Raw genomic sequence first — 18,704 nt, 5'->3', positions numbered from 1 at the left:
TCATTAAATCTGTGGAACTATTTGTAGATTAAATTTCAAAAGCCATGCTTTTACTGTTTCGTGGAGTAAATTTAGTTTCAGACTGTCAAAAATTCAGATTCATGGGGTATCTAGAGAATTCTGACAGTTTTTCTCTTCCAATGTGAGTCTTGAGGAGAAATCAAACTTCTGCGTATTAAATGAGTATGTAATTGCTAATTTATTTGCGTTTATCAGACACCACTTTGAATGGAAACTTTGTTTCAAATCATGCTTCTAGACTTAAAATCCATGACAAAACACCTAGTAAAAGTAAGTTGTCATATATTCAATACACCTACAGAAAAATAATTGGCCCCCTCCCCTGCATGTAAACGACCCAAAAGTCAGGGTGGCTGCAACACGGCACTCTTGCAGCACTGCCAGCTTGCTGCTTGCAGCTTTGCCTTGCTAGCAACTGTTCTGTGCTCCGCTGTGTCCTCGGCAGTATTAAGGGTGACTGTTGTACGTCTGACAGTATAGTGCCCTGCCCTCCCAGTCGCATGGCTGGTAGGCAGCAACTTCGAAACATTGCACAAAAAGTACTGTAAGGCAGGTTTCACAGTTAACAAGGACTGTGTATGCGAGTTCTGACTTTGATACATACACCCCTCCCTGGACATTAAAGAGCCTGACTGAAGCTCAAACAGAAGTCTAAATTGCACAAATTATAGATTACAATTTTATTTTTCTTTGTTGCTTCCCTCATATGATATGAAGACAGACTTAAGGCTTTTGTAATAGAACAAACAGCAGGTCATGGATAAATTGAAGTTTTAAGTGTATTTACAAAATGTATGTAGAACTTTTTTTTTCCCAAAATGGTTGGCACCAGGGATAAACATTCCCTTTAGGTAAATTTTACCGTCCTATTTTTAGTGCTTACTTTGATTCTGTATATTTAGAATCTAAAATTGATTTACTTCTAAAGTTTGTGTTATGTACTAAATTCCATTAAAAATTAATTTGTAATTTATAGAAATCAGAACTGTTAATCATAAACTTATACCACATATTTCTAGCTAAATAATCCTATTCTGCAAGACCCCTGATAAGGGGTAATTTGTTAAAAGTACTGTCCTTTTCTAGAAAATGTTAACATTCAAAGTCTTTTCTCAGCACCCACATGAATATTTAGCACAAAACCTTCATAGTATTTTCAAGGTATTTCTCAGTGACTTCATTCAAGAGGCTTATAATTCCATATGTGTGGTCTTACGCACATGTGCGCTTCTATGTTAAACATGCAACATACTGGAACAAGATGGCTTTTCACATTCCTTTTTCTTTGTATCTACTTAACAGGTGGTACACAAACTTTTCTAGGCCCCACCAGACACCACCTAGTGAAGGCAGTGACATTTTTGGGCTGAATCCATCCTCCTCCCTTCAGCAAGGCCTGGGCAGCCAGCTACTCTGGTGTCAGGCAGGGGTTAGTATTCATACTGCCCTTGCCTCCAGCCACATGAGGACAGCAAGTCTAGTCACAGCATTCTCCCTGAGGGCCTCCTTAAGGACAGGAGTTCTGGATCGTTGGTGGATGACTGCATTGCCAGGCCCACGTAGCTCCAGACGCCTCTCCTGAGTTTCACTGACCTGACATGAGTTGCCCCCAGGAGGTTGTTTCCTTTGCCCTTTGCCCTCCATGCCACTGGAATGGGCCAGGAAGGGTTAGTGCAGAAATGAGGAAGCATCTTCAGCAACTGGATGCTGGCCTCACAATGTGGGTGAGAGTGACCAGTGACTTGTGTACCCGGTGTGTGGAGCAGTGAGGCCCAGCCACAGCGGTGATCCATGCCTACCCAGGGCACACACACAAATAGGCACCTGTGTGTATCCCCAAATACAGCTGAGAATTATCTGGGGGTAGAAATAGTAGGAAGTATTTGGAATGGGAAACAAGCTAAAGTGTGTAAGACTGCTGAGACCAGTGGGCTCCTGCTGCCTCTTTAAGAGCCAAAGTTGAATGTGTTGGTCCCAGGAGCTAGGACACCAAGCCCCTGGTGGGCACTAGGATGTCTGGAGTTCCTGAGTTCAGGCTTTCTAGCAACCTGAGTTATGGGTTTCTGTCCTCCCTAAGGCTAGACTTGTCCCTGTTGTCAGCCTCAGCTTTAGTGTTACTAGCATAACTGTATGTGCCGGTGGTGGAGTTATCACAGTGAATTGTCATTGTAGCCTTTACTGCAACCAGCCCCGTGTCCCTGTTCCCCATGCTCCTCAGTAGGGGCCTCCCCTTTCTATGATCCCACATGGACTCTGTGGGACACCAGAGAGGAGTGAGGTGGGGACAGAGTAGGAGGAGGTAGCCTGAGTTGACACTGTTGGTGTGAGTCCTGTTGAATGGCAGAAATCTGTGTATCTTGGAGTAGTCATTTTGTTTTTGGAAAGGCAGGTGCAGAATTTGGGTGGCTCAGGATGGATGGGACATGTATGGGCAATGAACTAAAGACTTTAGGGATGGTTGCAAAATACCTGGACTGCAGGAATGGGAGGAAAAAAGTGGCAGCCTGCTGGGACCTTACACATCAGATAACATAGGGTGCTGAAAATCTGCCTTAGGTTGGCCCTTCTTACTTGTAGTTTGGAGAGACCACAAGACCCAGTTCTAGAGTTTTTGTGTAATTCGGGTGATATGTGACACTGAACTTGGACACTCACATTATGAATCTTGAATAGTGTCATTATGACGAGGTTGATGGAAAACAGGTCACAAATGACAAATACCCAGTGCCCCTCTGTATGTGTGCTGCTGTAGTTAGAGGACACAGTATGTTTAGGGACTAGTAGATCTGATGTTCATTTTCTAGGCAAGAGACACATTTGGCAGAAATAATGGATTTGGTGTGCAGGTAGCTGGGACTTGCTGTCTTCCAGGCCTGACTGGGATAGTCACTTGTAGGTGAATGGCACTGGTTTATTCTGACTGCTGCTGAGAATCATGCTAGCTGAGCACTTATCAGGGCCTGTTGTGTGCTCAGTGCATACAGAGACCCTGTGGGATGGGTGCCCTTGATGTGAGTCTGTGAGGACATGGGTCCCTTCATAAGTGATGTGCTCAGCTCTGATCAAGTTCACAGTAAAGTTGTCCTTTGGTCAGAAGGGTGCATCCCTCACCTACGAATGGAGTAAGTCCAAGCCCCCATTCTGTCCTGCACACCACCCCATCCCTGCACTGTACTGCAGCAGTCATGGTTGTTGGAGATGTTAGGATGCCAAACTGGGTGAAGAGTGTCCTCGCTGGGGGCTGGAAAAGGGGCTGAGGCCTCTGTGAGAACCAGGTATTAGTTGCTGTCCAAGTAGTGAACAGATACTGCAACTAAGGCAGCTTCTGGCTTTTTTGCTTTGCTTGTTACCACTGGTTCTGAATCCCTCTGGAAGAATAGCTAGTCATTGTCCATGATTTCTGAGATGCCTTAATTTTCTGGGCATCAGTGGCGTCATCTGTCAGAAATCCCTTGGATCTTATTGTATATAGCTTGAGTCTTAAAGTACCAGAGCTGTACTTCGTTGAGATTTTCTTCTAGTATAAAGACCTTTCTTAGTGTTCTTCATTCTCCATGAAGCCTGAGCTCTTCCATCCTGCCTACAGAGAACAGACAATGCAGCCAGTTGTTGGGCTCTGGGGGGATTATTGACTAGGATTTCGTAGGTGGTTCCTTTATACTCTTTAGCTGATGTTGTTTCTTCATGCGACTGAGTCTTTAATATTCAAAGCCAAACACTGGTGATCTGGACTTCTCTCACTGTGCATGGATTTCTTGTTCTGCACAATTTAATATTTGTTTTTCACTGTTGAGTTTGAAAGTTCTTCATAAGTTTTGCATGATCTATTACTTACATTTATTTCCAGATCATGCATAACTTGGCCCAGCCCCAGCCATAGTAGCTTTTTAAGGAGTGAAGTGGTGAGTGCAGGTGTCTCTCTCTGTGCCTGTCCTCTGTACCTCCATTTCCCTCTCTCTCCCCTTCTCACGTGTCAGGATTTCTTTGCAGTTCAGCCTGTTGATACTTAGGAATTAAGAAGGCCCTGGCAAGTGTGGAGCAAGTATGAGGTCTCTTCCTGTCTTCTCAGGATTAAGTACCATTTCCTCACAGCATTACCCTTAGCAACCTTACTGGATGCCTGGGAACCCCTAAGCTCTAAGTGACTGACTGCCTGAGAAAGGTGGTGATCAATGTACGCAGGACCTGCAATTGGCTGGGGTGTCCACAAAACCTTTTGACCATTGAGTTAATCTGGAGATAGGAGGAAAGTTGACCACCTATCCACAGATAAGGTCAACCACCTGTAATCCAACTGCCCAGAACAGTTAAACAACAAGACCTGGTTCATTATGTTACTATGCTTTAGTCCCTTCCTTTATTTACTTTTTTTCCCACAAGACCCTCAGAACTTTGTAATGAGGTGTTGGAAGAAACCTATTATGACTGATACCTAGGAGGAGCTTGCTCACGTGAGAGCACGTCCAGTCACCTGGTCCCCTCTGTTAATCTTAAACTTTGTATTTCTGAGTCTTCCAGCATCTGCCCTTCTTACAGGATTGTTGTGTGCTGGCACGCAGCACTCACCCTCTCCTCCCTTTCCTCAACACTGCCTTCCAAATAAATCTTTCCAAGTAAAAAAACCCGAAGTTATCAGACTACTATTTTCTTGAATGGTTTCCTGGTAGGTTTATGGTTTCATTTTCTTACATTTAAGTCATGCCCATTTAAGTTTTATGAAGCATGTGAAGCCTGCAGGTGGATTTACTAGTTGGTTGATTTTTCTGTGCGAAAGCCCAATCAGTAAAAGCGCTATTTATTGGAAAGACATTTTCTGCGTTATTTGGCCTTTGTTCCTTTATCCATGATCTGTTGGCCATCTTCTCGCGGCTCTATTTCCGGGATCGCAGTCCTGTTGGCTGGCATGTTTACTTGATCATTATGTTGATCTGTTTTGTTGACATGGCACTGTCTTGATTTGTTTCTAGAAATCATTGAAATCAGACAGTGGCAGTCTTCCTCCCCTCAGTACTTAGTTGACTATTCTGGATCTTCTCATTCTTGCCAAAATCTTTCAGAATCCACTTTTGTTTTGTTCACAATAACTTTCCAGTACTGTGAAAATCACATAAGGTGGGAAAGTACTAGCATTTGAGTGTGTTGCCCATGAACAGAGAATACATCTCTGGTTAATTATTTCACTGTTCCCAACAGGCGTCTACAGCTTTTCTCAAATTTAAAATAAAAGTCATACTCATTTGAAAGGCAGAATTGGAGAGGGAGAGAAAGAGACCAAGCTGTTCAATCCACTGATGTGCCCTCTAAATGGCTGTGGTGACAAGGTCTCTGCCAGGCCAACATCAGAGGCAGGAGTTAGTCAAGTCTCCAGTGTGGGTGACCAGCTACACAATGTGAGCCCCAGATCTGTGGCTGTATTTTTGTTGCTGTTACAAAATGCCTATATTGGGACCAACAGCCAGCGTCATGAGTAGCAGAAGCTACTGCCTCTGGCATCACATCCTTTTTTTTTCTTTTTAAAAATTTATTTTTACTGGAAACTCGGATATACAGAGACAGAGAGGAAGATCTTCCATCCGATGATTCACTCCCCAAGTGATCACAATGGCCGGAGCTAAGCCCATCAGAAGCCAGGAGCCAGGAACTTTTTTTGGGTTTCTCAAACAGATGCAGGGTCCCAACACCTTGGGCCATTCTCAACTGCTTTCCCAGGCCACAAGCAGAGAGCTGGATGGGAAGCAGGACTGCTGGGATTAGAACCAGCACCCATATTGGATCCTAGTGTGTTGAAGGGGAGGACTTTAACGGCTAGGCTACTGTGCTTCCCACACAACATCCCTTTTGACTACTGTCTCATTCCCTGATAACTCCATTTCCTATTCAACTCACTGCTGGTCATCTGGGAAAGCATTACAAGATGGCCAAGTACTTGAACCCGTGCTGCTCACTGGGGAGACCCAGATGAAATTCATGTCTCAACCGCAGCTGTTATAGCCATGTGAGGAGTGAACCTGCCCATGGAAGATCTGTTTCTCTAACTCTGAAATAAACTTAAAAAAGAAATACCAACACCTACATAATTGGTTAGAATTAAATATCCTTGGTACAAATGCAAATGGTCATGCTTTTATTTCAGAATCAATTTATTTCTGATTTATAGGAAAAATGATTGCATACTGCATATCACATAAGCTTTGGTTCGATGAGTAGTCTGGTTATGTGGAAAAATATTAAAGAATTAACTAGTTACCTTATCTTTGAAGAAAGAAAATCATACTTTTTTATGTCCTTTATCTGTATTTCATATTTTATTGCATTCACTAGGAGTTCAACCAGAAAGCCAAACCATTGGTGACAAGGAACATGTTTGCCTTGTTCCTGGTCTTATTGGGAAAGCTTTGTATTTCCCACTATTATCTATCATGTCAGTTAAAGTGGTGGTATTCTTTAATAAGATATGTATCTATTTCATCTTAAATAGCCTTAGATCTAACAAACTGGTTTTCTTATATATAAGCACATCTATTTATAATACCAAGTTATGCTTTTGTCTTTGGTGCGATGGATTGAATTAAACATTGTTTTTCATTTGTTTCACTATCTAAGACTAATTCCCTTTGTCCTCTCCATACTTAATTGGATTTGACTAAAAATAGCATAAGCATATTTGTATCTTTTTCATAAGAGGTATTAGTCTAACTTATTCTGTTGTGTTCCCTAAGTTGTTTTGGTAATGGAGGAACTATAACCGCGTGCTGTATGTTACAAATTTTCCCATCTGTTTCTACCATCTGTAAAAGATTTATTGAATTGCTATAAGGCTTTTCTAAATGTTTCATAGAATTTCCCAGTGAACCCATCAGGGCCTGGTGATTTCTCTTATGGAAGGTTGTCAGTGATTTGCTACCCCCCTTTTAATTAAAAGGCAGGGATCTGCCATCCATTAGTTTTCCACCCAAATGCCTACAACAGCTAAAATTGGGTCTGGCTGAAGTTGAGAGTTGGAATTCAATCCAACTCTCCCAATGTGGGTAGTTGGGAACCCACAACTTGAGCCATTGGCCCCTTCCTACTAGTGAACACATTAGCAGGAAGCATGGCTGGGGAGTGGAGCTGGGACAAGAATCCAAGCTCTGTGATATGGTGGGCATGCATCCACAGCATCATCTTAACCACTGCACTAAACATTTCCTCTTTGTCTTAATATCTTTGATACGAGACACTTCAGACTGCTCAGCTCTTGAAAGAGTTGGGGCAGGTTGTCTTCCCAGGGATTGATTCACTGCTCCGGAACAAATCAAATACATTGGAAAGAGCAATTTTTTTCTTTTTTTTTTTAATTATATTTTATGACAATATTTACAGTTAATTAGGGTAAAAAGGTTCAAGGGCTATAGTAAAGTGAGTAAGACTATTATTTCCATATTGTTTAAAGGGGGGTGTTAAGGGAGAAGGCCCACCCAATTTCCCACCCTCCCCAGGTCCCGCATGTAGGGTATGCTCTGAGCTTCTTGCTCAAGTGGTTTTGATACTTCAACAGTTCTGAATCACTGACAATCTTGCCACTACAAGCACTATGAAGTCTTTGAAGAATCCACCGATTGACCTAGTCCATCATAGAGTCTCCGTTTGCCCCGTATTTCGCTGCCAACATATAGCTGAGATGGTTGGTTGACCTGTTCTGTCTTCCCTCTTTTCTTGGTTAGGGTTCTGAGTCTGGCATTTTGATTGGAGAGATCTCCAGAGAAACTCTGAGGTGTTCTCACACCAGATTTTTGTATGTACTAGCAAATATAGGGCCCGGCACAGTCCATTGCCTCGATCAGCTGGTTGTTGCAATCCCTGGGTTGGTTCTGTTTTGACCCATTGGTTTGGAACCAATGGGTATTGCAGTCCAGCCTGGTGCTGCCCGGCACATACTCGGCCCTTGCATAAACAAGTGGGAGATATGGCCTAGTTGGAGGGACCCACAATAACCCCACCAGACCCGCCCTCTACCCTGGTTTGCCAATATGTGTAGCAGTAGTCCAGTCTGTTCCCCACCCCATTCTACCCCAGCCACTGTCCTAGTTTTCGTGCCCTCCGTGGAAGTTTTAACCCAAGAAGGAGGAGCCCACTGTTTCCCTCCCAGGCCTCTCCCACTCCCGGATTATGCGTTCTTGACTCATGCAGACCAGTAGGTGCAAGAGCCTAGCTTGTCATGACCTATGCTCCCTCTTGGTCTCACGGTTTCTCTTGTGGGCTAAGGTTTGCTCAGTCCTGCCTGGTCTACCCCGTTCCATTACCAACTGACACATTAGCCAGCTGTTGGAGCTACTTTATCCAGCTTGTCCGTACCCCAGGTCTGGACCACATGTTCCCCAGTGGGAGCTATGACTTGCCAAGGGAGTTTCCCAATTTCCTCCACTTAATCCACTCCCAGACCCAGTACTCATACATGCCATTGGGTTTAGGCCAGGTTCTTGTGAAGTCTGGCCTTCCATTTGGCCTTGTATGAGCTGGTGAATGTTGCAGCTTGGCCCAACCCACACCCTATTCAGTATGCACATTTGGGTGCTGCTGCCCTGACCAGTCCAGACTGTTGGGGGTTCCTTTACCTGTGATTGATGGCAGGCTCCTTGGTCACACCTAGCTTAGTCCATCACCACCCCAACACTTGAGCTAACCAGTGGGGCTAGAATTTCCACAGGGTTTGGCCCACACATCCCTCACAGAATTTACCCCCGTTTATGGTTCTTGAGTGCTAGTTAATGTAGTGGCCCTGCATAATGTGACCCTTCTCCTAGCTTTTGCGTGGACTGGTATTTCGTGGTCAGCATTGTTCAGTGATTACAAGTTCTTCAAAAGAAGAGTTACTGTCATTGGGAATCTTTACGATTGCTTCACCTCCTAGAAGCACAGTGGGTTCAACCTGGATCTACCTAAGCAGTGATTCAAAGAACAAAAGCCCCAGAGCTCCCCGGCTGGGGGACCAGAAGGCGGAGCCTGGCACGAAATGGTGTACTGTCCGCCCGGGATTTCCAACTGCACTGTTCACTTTGAAGGTCTCAGCTGCCAGCCATTTTTTTTTTTCTTAACATCAGTTCATGTCTTGCTGCTGCCCTTTTTTTTTGCCTGCAGCAGTGAGAAGAAGAGGATGTCTGAAATAAGGCTTACTTACAGTAGCTTTCATGTAGTTTGAAGATGGAGCCTTGTAGCCTGTTGATATCTCATTTAGACATTTAATGACAGTACATTTTAAAATCTTGTGCTTGACCTTGAATAACTCCAAACCTAACATCTGGTATACCCTCTCCACTCTGCCCCGAGTAGTAACTGTTATCTGGATATACTCCTGGAATTTTGTGTTGCCTATGCTCAAGTTGTCCCCAGCTCTAGGGATTGTGGGGCTTGTCCAAATCCAATATTCAGCCTTTCATCTGTGCCATTTCCTCCTATTTTCAACAGATTCTTCTCACATGCACTACCCTGAAACAGGATAACTATTTTTTTGCTGCTCTGTAGGAACAGATTCTGCTTAAGTCCAGCTCACTCTGCAGCAGGAAGGTAATTTTTTCCCAGAAAGAGCCAGGACAGCTATAGTGCTTGATTACGAAATTTTCTTTCTTTAGTGATCTTGATTTTTATATTGCCTACTATCTGTCATCTGATGACAATTTCCCGGAAAATTACTCTGAATGATTTTTGTTGCTGTTTTTCACTCCAGGAGATTTCAAGTAGGTACTTGAAGCAAAATTCATTGCTTTTATTTCTGTATTCATATTCGTGATCCACTGAGTAGATACCCTGAAATATGACCGAAGGAAAAAATGACTTATACTTTGATAAAATTTTCACTTCAATAGCCTAGGGATTTTTATCTTTTTGTAAATAGTTGCTAGAAGAAAACTAATAGCTGTTCATTTAGTATATCACCTTTTTAAAAAGGAAACTAGAAGATTTCAAAGGAACATGTGGTGTGTGAGAGGAAGAGAGGGCTTTTCCATCCATTGGCTCACTCCCCAGTGGCAGCAGTTGCCAGATGTGGGTCAGGCTGAAGCCAGACACTCCATCCTGGTCTCTGACAGGGTGACATAGCCCCAATTGCTCCGGTCATCTTCCTTTGCTTTCTGAGGTAGATGAACAGGAAGCTGAGTTACCACGATCTGAGCTGGCCCTCAAAAATTGGAATGCTAGTGTGGTAAGCAGTGGCTTAACACACTTTGGTCCCAGTATGTTACCTTTTTGAGTTAATTCTTCATGTTAGTGTGACATTAAGAGTGGATTCAATGTAGTTCATGGATACAACTCCAAGAAGATAGCAATACCTTTTGAGCACTCTATTTCCAGCCACAATTGAATCAATATCCAGATTTATTTTCACATGTCTCTATGCACCTAGTTTGCAGGGTTCTTGGCCATAGACCACTCACCCAGGTAACATGGTACGGCAATGGCATTCTCAATAGCGAAGTACCAGAGACAGTTATGGTGAACTTGTCCATTAGTATCAAGCCAGAGCTTATATAGGGTGGATCCAGGGAAATAAACATCAGCGTAGTATTTCTATTGGATATAAGCATCTATTGCATATTACTAGCCTAGCAATCAGTAAAATGAGATAACGTACTTTGCCAGGTGGTATTGTGTAGCCCACCACAACTTGGGTAACTCGCCCACATGACTTAGGTATGGGAAGGACTGAGGGTTCATGGAATGTACCCAAATTACCAAAATAGGCTTAGGGGGAGGGAAATAGCTGGAGGGCTCCAGCCTCCTACAGCTGTCCGCAGGTGTCTTGAGGCATACGCGGAAACCAAAGGGGGTCTCACTTCTCCAGACATGCACTGAAATCATATTCTCGCCACCCCTTGCATAGGCTGAATAAGTCGAGCGCCATCCTGGCACTCGCTCGCACACACTCAAATGTGATTTATAAAGTCTAATTGTATTTTGTAAAAACCCATTTTCACACAGTTTTATAAAGCTTGACTTCTTTGTTTAAACTTTATAGAGAACAATGTACCTTTCCCATTTTAAAGTATATCCTCTTGTATATCTCAGCAGTGGTTTGAGATTATATAATCAGCATTAGATTTTTACAAATATGCCTTAAATATTCAGTGTGTTTGCCATTTAAAATGAGATTTTTTTTTTCTTGCACCTAGTTTTTGTCAGTACATACTGCTGTTACGGAGATGTGAATTTGTATGAACTATCATGCTTGTAACTTCAGTTTTTGTAAGACATTTTTAAAATTTACATGTATGATTATGATTTTCAGGGAAATATTTTTCTCTTCCTTTCCACTTGTTTCTAGTTGCTTCCTCTGACCGATTTGCCTTTGTCGGAGGCAGTGATGCACATGTTAAACATCTAATGTAATAGTTTTATTTGAAGATTTTAACTTTTGGGGGGAAATTCATAATCTCTCGCTGTGGGAGATTAAACACGGCCATCAATTGTGGTGGTTTTTCACTGATACATTCTGTATTCTCTTCCTTTGTATCTAAACTACCGTGTAAATGCTCCTGCAGAAGATGAGAGGAAAGTCAGAGGTGAGCTAGTTCATAACCCTGGTCTTCAAGAGATGACATCAACAGGGTACAGTGAAGGAAACAAAATTCCTCTCTTGGAGTGAGTGCGTGCAGTGGTGGTTGCAGCAGCAGATTCTCAGTGTTCCAGCTTTCTTTGTGACAGCACACGGTGTGTGTGAAAGACGGTCATAAATCATGTTGGCTGGCCCAAAGCTGAGGCAAATGCTCGTGAGATCGGTCGGTGGCGTGGCAGGTGGACATGTTTGCCAACAATACCCTATCATGAGATAACAGAATGTTACTATTTTAGGCCTGAAGTCTGTCACTGTGTACATCACCATGGAAACAACATGATTTCCTCCTTACCTCTTTCATTGATTATACATTTTTCTGAGATTAAAACACCATTTCATTCCTGATTATGGACATTATTATCTTAGTGTTTAGCTACTTAAAATTAATATTTAAAATTTGACAAGCATATAATTTTAATCTCTTTACTATAACCAAAACCACACTGAGATTTCTTTGATAAGGTTTTATAGATTTTCAGATCAAAGTCATCTTTGACTCATGTAAATAACTAGGAAATTTTTGCTTTTATCTGTCCTTCTAGCTGGGTTTTGTAAATTTCTTCCAGGGAAATGTAGATTTTCTAATGTGGAGAAGACTATTAGCTATAGTCACTATTTCTCATTAGTTGGTTCAGGTGTTTTAATTAAAGTCAAATCTAGTAGATTTCTCTAAAATTAGTTACTATTGGATTTTCGAATGTTTTTTTTTGTAATGGATTGGTAAGGTTTATTTTTTGTAAGCTTTATTTCTTTTCCAATTTCTTTGCCCTAGGATTTACTGGGCAGGTAGAGTTAGAGAGGTGAGGGAGGAGAGAGAGAGAGAGAGAGAGAGAGAGAGACAGCTCCCATCTACTGACTTACTTCAATAAATCTTTTTGGGAACGGCTGCAGAATGCTAAAGCCAAGAACCAGGAACTTGATCCAGGTCTTGGATGTGAGTGGTAGGAACCCATCATGTGCTGTCTCCCGGAGTGTGCCGCAGTTTGATGCCGGAATCATCCACAGGATCAAACGTATGCTTTTGTTTGGAACACCAGTGCCTAAACATCTAGGCCAGATGTTCACCATGTTTAGATCTTATTGTGTTCCATATTGTTGCAAGTTCTGTTTCAGGAAAATATGCTATTTTGAATCTAATATTCTCAATTCAGTTTCCCTAGAGATTAGCAAGCGCTATCACATGGGAATACTATCCTCTGGAAGAGCCTCGATCATAGAGTGGTGGAGGGAATGAGAAACTGCCTTTCCTTCAGGGGACATCTCACTAAATTATTCACAATAAGTTATTTTGTGCAAATGGAGATTACGGAAGTTTATTTCTGACATCTCTGAAATGCGGGTGCTCCATCAGAGGCACTGCCTCCTTTCTAGTCCCCACCTGTTGCCAAGTTCCTTAAGAACACAGCCGCATGCATTAGCGTGCTTTCTCTTGACTGTCATGCTGTCTCGCAAAGCTGAGTAACCCACGAAGCCGAAAAACGTCTTCATGAATGTCCTATAGAGACTGGTTTTCCTATATCACACTGTCATTTTTTAATTGATCTTATTTAAAAGGAATATTCAGTGAGCTTTATATCTCTAATTCAACAATTTGTATTTCAGATAGTGGATGTATGAAGTGTGTTAATCCTCTCATTAATAAATATGGCAAGAGTCAATGGCTTTTAATGATCATTGGCAAGATGATCTTGCCAGGATTTTATTTTATGAAACAGGGAAATGCAAAAACCGTTTCTATCCACTGGGTCACTCACCAGATACTCTGAATTAGCCAGGATTACGCAGTGCCAGAACTAGGACACAAGTCTGGAGTCCGAATGTGATTGATAGAAACCAAATTCTAGGAGTCATCATCACAGCTTCCCAGGTTCTAAACCAGCAGAAACCTGAAATGAGGGGGCAGTACTCTAAACCCCACCACTAATACAGCTGCACGCTGCTTGACAATGCTGCTGGACGCCCATCTTTGACATAATTTTAAAGTTGATGTCATCAAGTAAAGCATGCATCAAGTATAGGTAGGTTTTATGCAGCCTGGGTTTTTGGGAATTATTTTTCAGAAGATTTCTTAGACTGTTTTCAATTTATATAATACACAACTGCATGTGGCTGTGAAAATTTTTGAATGAAAAATTTCCAGACATTTTATCCATTACCCTGAATAGCCATATAAAGATTCAGTAGCATAGTCACAAATGACCTAACTCAAATTCTAGTGGGTGTTAATCTTAGTAAGTGACCACATCATCTATGCTGACCTTTTCGAATACAAATGTTATAATAGTGGTTATAGATCATGAAAAATGAAAAATAATGTTTTCTAGATCACTTGTGCATTTTATGTTTTGGTATGAGACTTTAGCCTTGTTTCAAAAGGTCATCTTGTAATTTTAAAAATATGACATTTGTTTTGCCTTTACGACATAAGTTAAATGGATATTTACCATGTTTATCATGGGGCCTACTAAAGATGCAACGTCTTAGCTTACCAAATTGAAAAATATTTTCATAGAAAAATAACAGAGATTTGGGGGTAAATGATAAAATGAATAGTTTCCAATACTAGATGACCCTAAATGAACCATGAGGTTGCTAGTATAGAAGTCCTTTACATTCAAAACACATAAAAAAGCCGATGAGAGAAGGTTACAGAATGTGTTTCCTAAATGGAAAAAAACCTCCACCCTTTTTTTTTTTTCACTTCAAGCTGATGTAACAAGTTATAAACAAAACCTTATTGTTCTTGTATCAAGCTGCTTAATATTACAACACAAACTCTGACAGCATTTAATGTGTTAATCTTGTTAAGTGCCCTCAAGCGCATGTGGCTAAGAGGTACACACACATTCTGGCTCATTTCCTTGTGTATAAGATGACTCAAATTACCAGGCGGCGAGGTGAGACTGCTATATATTAATAGGAAGATCAGAAGTTGACAGTCCTATTGGTAATTCTAATTCATACAAATTGTCTATTTTAGCCATTCATTTAATTTGCACTTTTTTAGCCAGATACTAGATAAATCCCTAGGGATATGGAATTGCATATAGGTATCATTTTCTTTTTTTTTTTAAGATTTATTTTTTTATTTTTATTGGAAAGGCGGATATACAGAGAGGAGAGACAGAGAGGAAGATCTTCCCTCCAATGATTCACTCCCCAAGTGAGCGCAAAGGCTGATGCTATGCGGATCCAAAGCTAGGAGCCTCTTCTGGGTCTCCCACGTGGGTGCAGAGTCCCAAAGCTTTGGACCATCCTTGACTGCTTTCCCGGGCCACAGGCAGGGAGCTGGAAGGGAGCGGGGCTGCCGGGATAGAACTGGCGCCCATATGGGACCCCGGGCATGCAAGGCGAGGACCTTAACTACTGCGCCACCGCGCCGGGCCCTAGGTATCCTTTTCTTAAAGACCTTTAAATCAATGAAGAGATAAGCCAATAAAACATTGCAAAAGAATTTGATACATAGTATTTTGGGTTTGTTAAGCATAGCTGGAAGAGTACTGGGCTCTGTCTTGAAAGTTAGGTCAGACGAGACATATTTCACAATTTCTCTATTCTTTCAGTTTCCAGTGATTCAATGCACAAAATGAACAGTACATTCCTTAGTTTCACTTTGTCCAAATCTATTCAACAAGAACAAAAACTATCACTGAATAAATATGGTAACTGTTATGTGGTTGCAACCTGCTTGTATATACTGAAAAAAATAGCATGGGAATCTGGTTCTGCAATTCAATATGTTTACCGTATGGATTATGTAATCATGCAAAGGCAAAACTGATTTATAGGGTGTTTGGCCTGGGTTATAAAACATGATGTTCCTATCGATTTTCCCAGAAGATCATCAAATCAAGCTGGGACTGAAAGTCAAAGAGTTGGAAAAGCCGTTCTGATTCATTTGCAGGGACAAGAGGAAGAATGGAGTCTCCTCACTTTCCCGGGTTTTGCAGATCTGCCTAATGAGATTCATGGGCTGACCTTCAACATTTCAGTACTGTCTCTAATATCTGCTTGCTTAAAAGGAGGGCATGGAGCATTTCACTGAGTCTTCTAGTCCCTAAAAGATCCATTCAGAATATTCTCTGTATGTAGGCTTATTTGGCTGTGATCATCCACTATCATGGTAAAGATAAGAATAGGTCAACTGAAGTTTCAGTCTTGAAACAACTCTGTGCATAATTATTAGGCAGTTTGCTAGTAGAATTTTACAAAACTCCCTGATTCCTTTGTGCCTGCCCTAAGTGTGTTCAAGTTCAGTAGGCCGATTTGTCTCCTGGGTCAGACCGGGACTGCTCATAACTGACAAGGTGCTGTCAGCCTAAAGCACACGTGTAGGCGGCCAGTCTGAGTTGCCAAGGTAACCACTCTTACTTGTGGTGTTTCCAGGAATTCATTGCTAGATATCTGAAAATATTGTTTACATGTAAACAATAGTAGTTATCAAGGTGATGGTCTTTGCTTCATTTAGCATTTTCTTGTGTGGAGGCTCAACAAGTATTATAATGCTGAATTTTAATCACATTTCCCATCAATATCGGTGACCCTGGTAGGAGTATATTACTGCATTCTTGAAGGTTTAGTTTGTAAAAGCAAATCAGAGTTAAAACTATTTTATTCAGAACCCCTTTCAACAAACTTTATGAAAAACACGATTTGGGGAGTATGATTGGCACCGAACTTTGACAACTCTCAAATAATCGGGTCTGAAACAATCTCAGGCCTGCACTACTTTCTTTTGAGTTCCTGCTCCAACTTCTGGGTCCAAGGTACAGTGAAAGGATCAACACTTCTTTCTTTTTTTTTAATTAACTGCATTGCATTATGTGACAGTTTCATAGGTTCTGGGATTCCCCCAACCCCTCCCCGTACCCTCCCCTCCACGTTGGATTCCTCCACCTTGTTGCAGTATTACAGTTCACATTCATCAAGATTCTTTCATTGCAAACATATACCAAGCATAGAGTCAAGCATCTTATTGTCCAGATAAATTCAATGGTTTCTTGGGGAGACCATCTCTGGTCTGAAGGCAGAGCTGTCAGAATATCATCCCGATCAATTAAAAGCCACAACACAACACCAACGACAATTTACAACATTATGGAATTAATTGACATGGTATTGAGTAACCAATATGTTAAAAAAAAAACAAGTTCTTAACCACATCCTGTGACTACTTAATTGACATTTCAATTTTAGTTTGTACACAGAACTGGCTGCTTTACCCCTTAAAATGCCTACAGGGTACTATTCAGCTGTCTCATGTCTATTTTCATTTTAGTATTTAGCAGTTTATAGTATTGAAGCATAATTTTGCTGAACTTGGCAGATTTTAGGATAGTCTAAACTGGGTTAACTCTAGCAAGGCATATGTCAACAGTTGAAGTGCAGAATGGTTTTAGGAGTGGTTTGCAGAGAAATCTTCAATACCTTAGTGAGGAATAACTAATCTTTGTGTCCTACCTAGTAAGGTATATGTGAGTCCACGCTAACCATTTCCTGTCTGGTTCTAAGCTTTCCTTGTTGTTCTCTGTCGATCTAATTTTTTGGGGGGTGGGGGTTCCGGAACGACCCTGATGGTCATTGCAAGAGAGGGTGGGGATCCAAAGTTGGAACTAAGTAAGGACCAGAGAAAGCTCCTCTCCCTAGTCCTGAAAGAAGTTTACTGTTCTTCTGTTTCTGCGGATCGCTCAGGGTTTCTGACTGCTGTTCCAATGACCTTGAGGATCAACACTTTCCTTTTCGTGAATTTCATCTTTGTTTTGTTATTAAAAATCTAGGATCACAGCTTTTGGATCGGATAGAGTCATTGATAGTTTTATTTTGCATATCTAAGTATCAATCTCAATTTCTCTATGTTGGGGATTGTTACAAAAATGAATTAGTGATCGTAAATGTACAATGTTTGATTCAGTACTTTGCTCATTGTTGGTTTTAAAATAGTTGCCACTGCAATGAAAGGCAAAATCATTTATTCCTGGAGAATTGCTGAATGTTTTCTATCCAAATTTATTGGTAAAGGGACCGAGAAAGAGTCAGCCCCTAGCCGGACCCGTTACAATGAATCTAGCAAGGGTTTTCATGCTCTGTGGGTTTTTGAAAAAATGTCTCAACTACAAAATCATAACAACCTTAGCATCATCGAATGTCTGTTCTTGGATAGCAACGCTGTGTTTTCAGAGGTGTCCTCTTAAACTGCAGTACATCTAAAAGGACAGCATGTTTAATCAGTCTTTACTAATGGCATTTTAGTAGGACTTAGTGGATGTCAGAGTAGAGTTCCAGCAGTTTATACTGAGATGCGGATGTGAATACAGAATGTTCTCTTCACAGGTGTGGATCCTAGGAAAATGGGTGTTGGGTTGAATAGAAATTTATTTCTGATACCAGTCCAGCACATTAAATGTACCTTGTGGAGAGTTTGGCTACAATCATTACTGTTCATATTTGCTTTATTTCCATCTAAAGTAGTGTCCCTTTTTTCCCATTGTTGCCATTCAGCCAGTGATGGCTGTTCCGGTAAGAATCTTGGCCTTTGGCAAGGCTACTTCCTACTGGTCACGCTACTTGGAAAGAGTGGGTGTTCTCGGGGGGAGATCTGGGTGGCACGCAGGAGATGGCATCAGGAAGGTGTGGTTTCCAACATTTAGCAGAGCTCCCTGGGCCCACACAGCAGGAACTAGGAAAAGGCCCCAAGTGAAAGAATGATGATCACTGAGCATACATTTTCATTGCAGTAAGGCAGCCTGGTCACAGATCTTTAAGATGAAACGACTTAGCTAATTGATTCTTAACTCTTCCCCCATAGTAAGTGGAGATTTGCCTGAAGAGACTAGTTTCATGTTCATTCTTTGGTGTTTTTTTTTTTTTTAACCTCTCAACATTCTCTCTGAGGAGAAGATCCTGAATGTTGATTACTGTCGTATGGAATAAGGAAATTAATGGTCTTTGAGCGCTGGTCATAACCATAGGATTTTAGGTTACGCATATAGGCACTGACCACAGAGAATCATAGGAACTTTGTGTGGAGAACATAAGGAAGGTTAAGAATAGCAAACCCCTGCCCCAGTATTCGATGGGTATTTGCAGGGCCCTCCAC

The sequence above is a fragment of the Ochotona curzoniae genome, unplaced genomic scaffold, assembly GCF_017591425.1.
Source record: "Ochotona curzoniae isolate NIBS_2020 unplaced genomic scaffold, NIBS_Ocur_1.0 contig_2692, whole genome shotgun sequence".
In the NCBI taxonomy this organism is placed as follows: domain Eukaryota; kingdom Metazoa; phylum Chordata; class Mammalia; order Lagomorpha; family Ochotonidae; genus Ochotona; species Ochotona curzoniae.
This window is presented reverse-complemented; position numbering follows the sequence as displayed.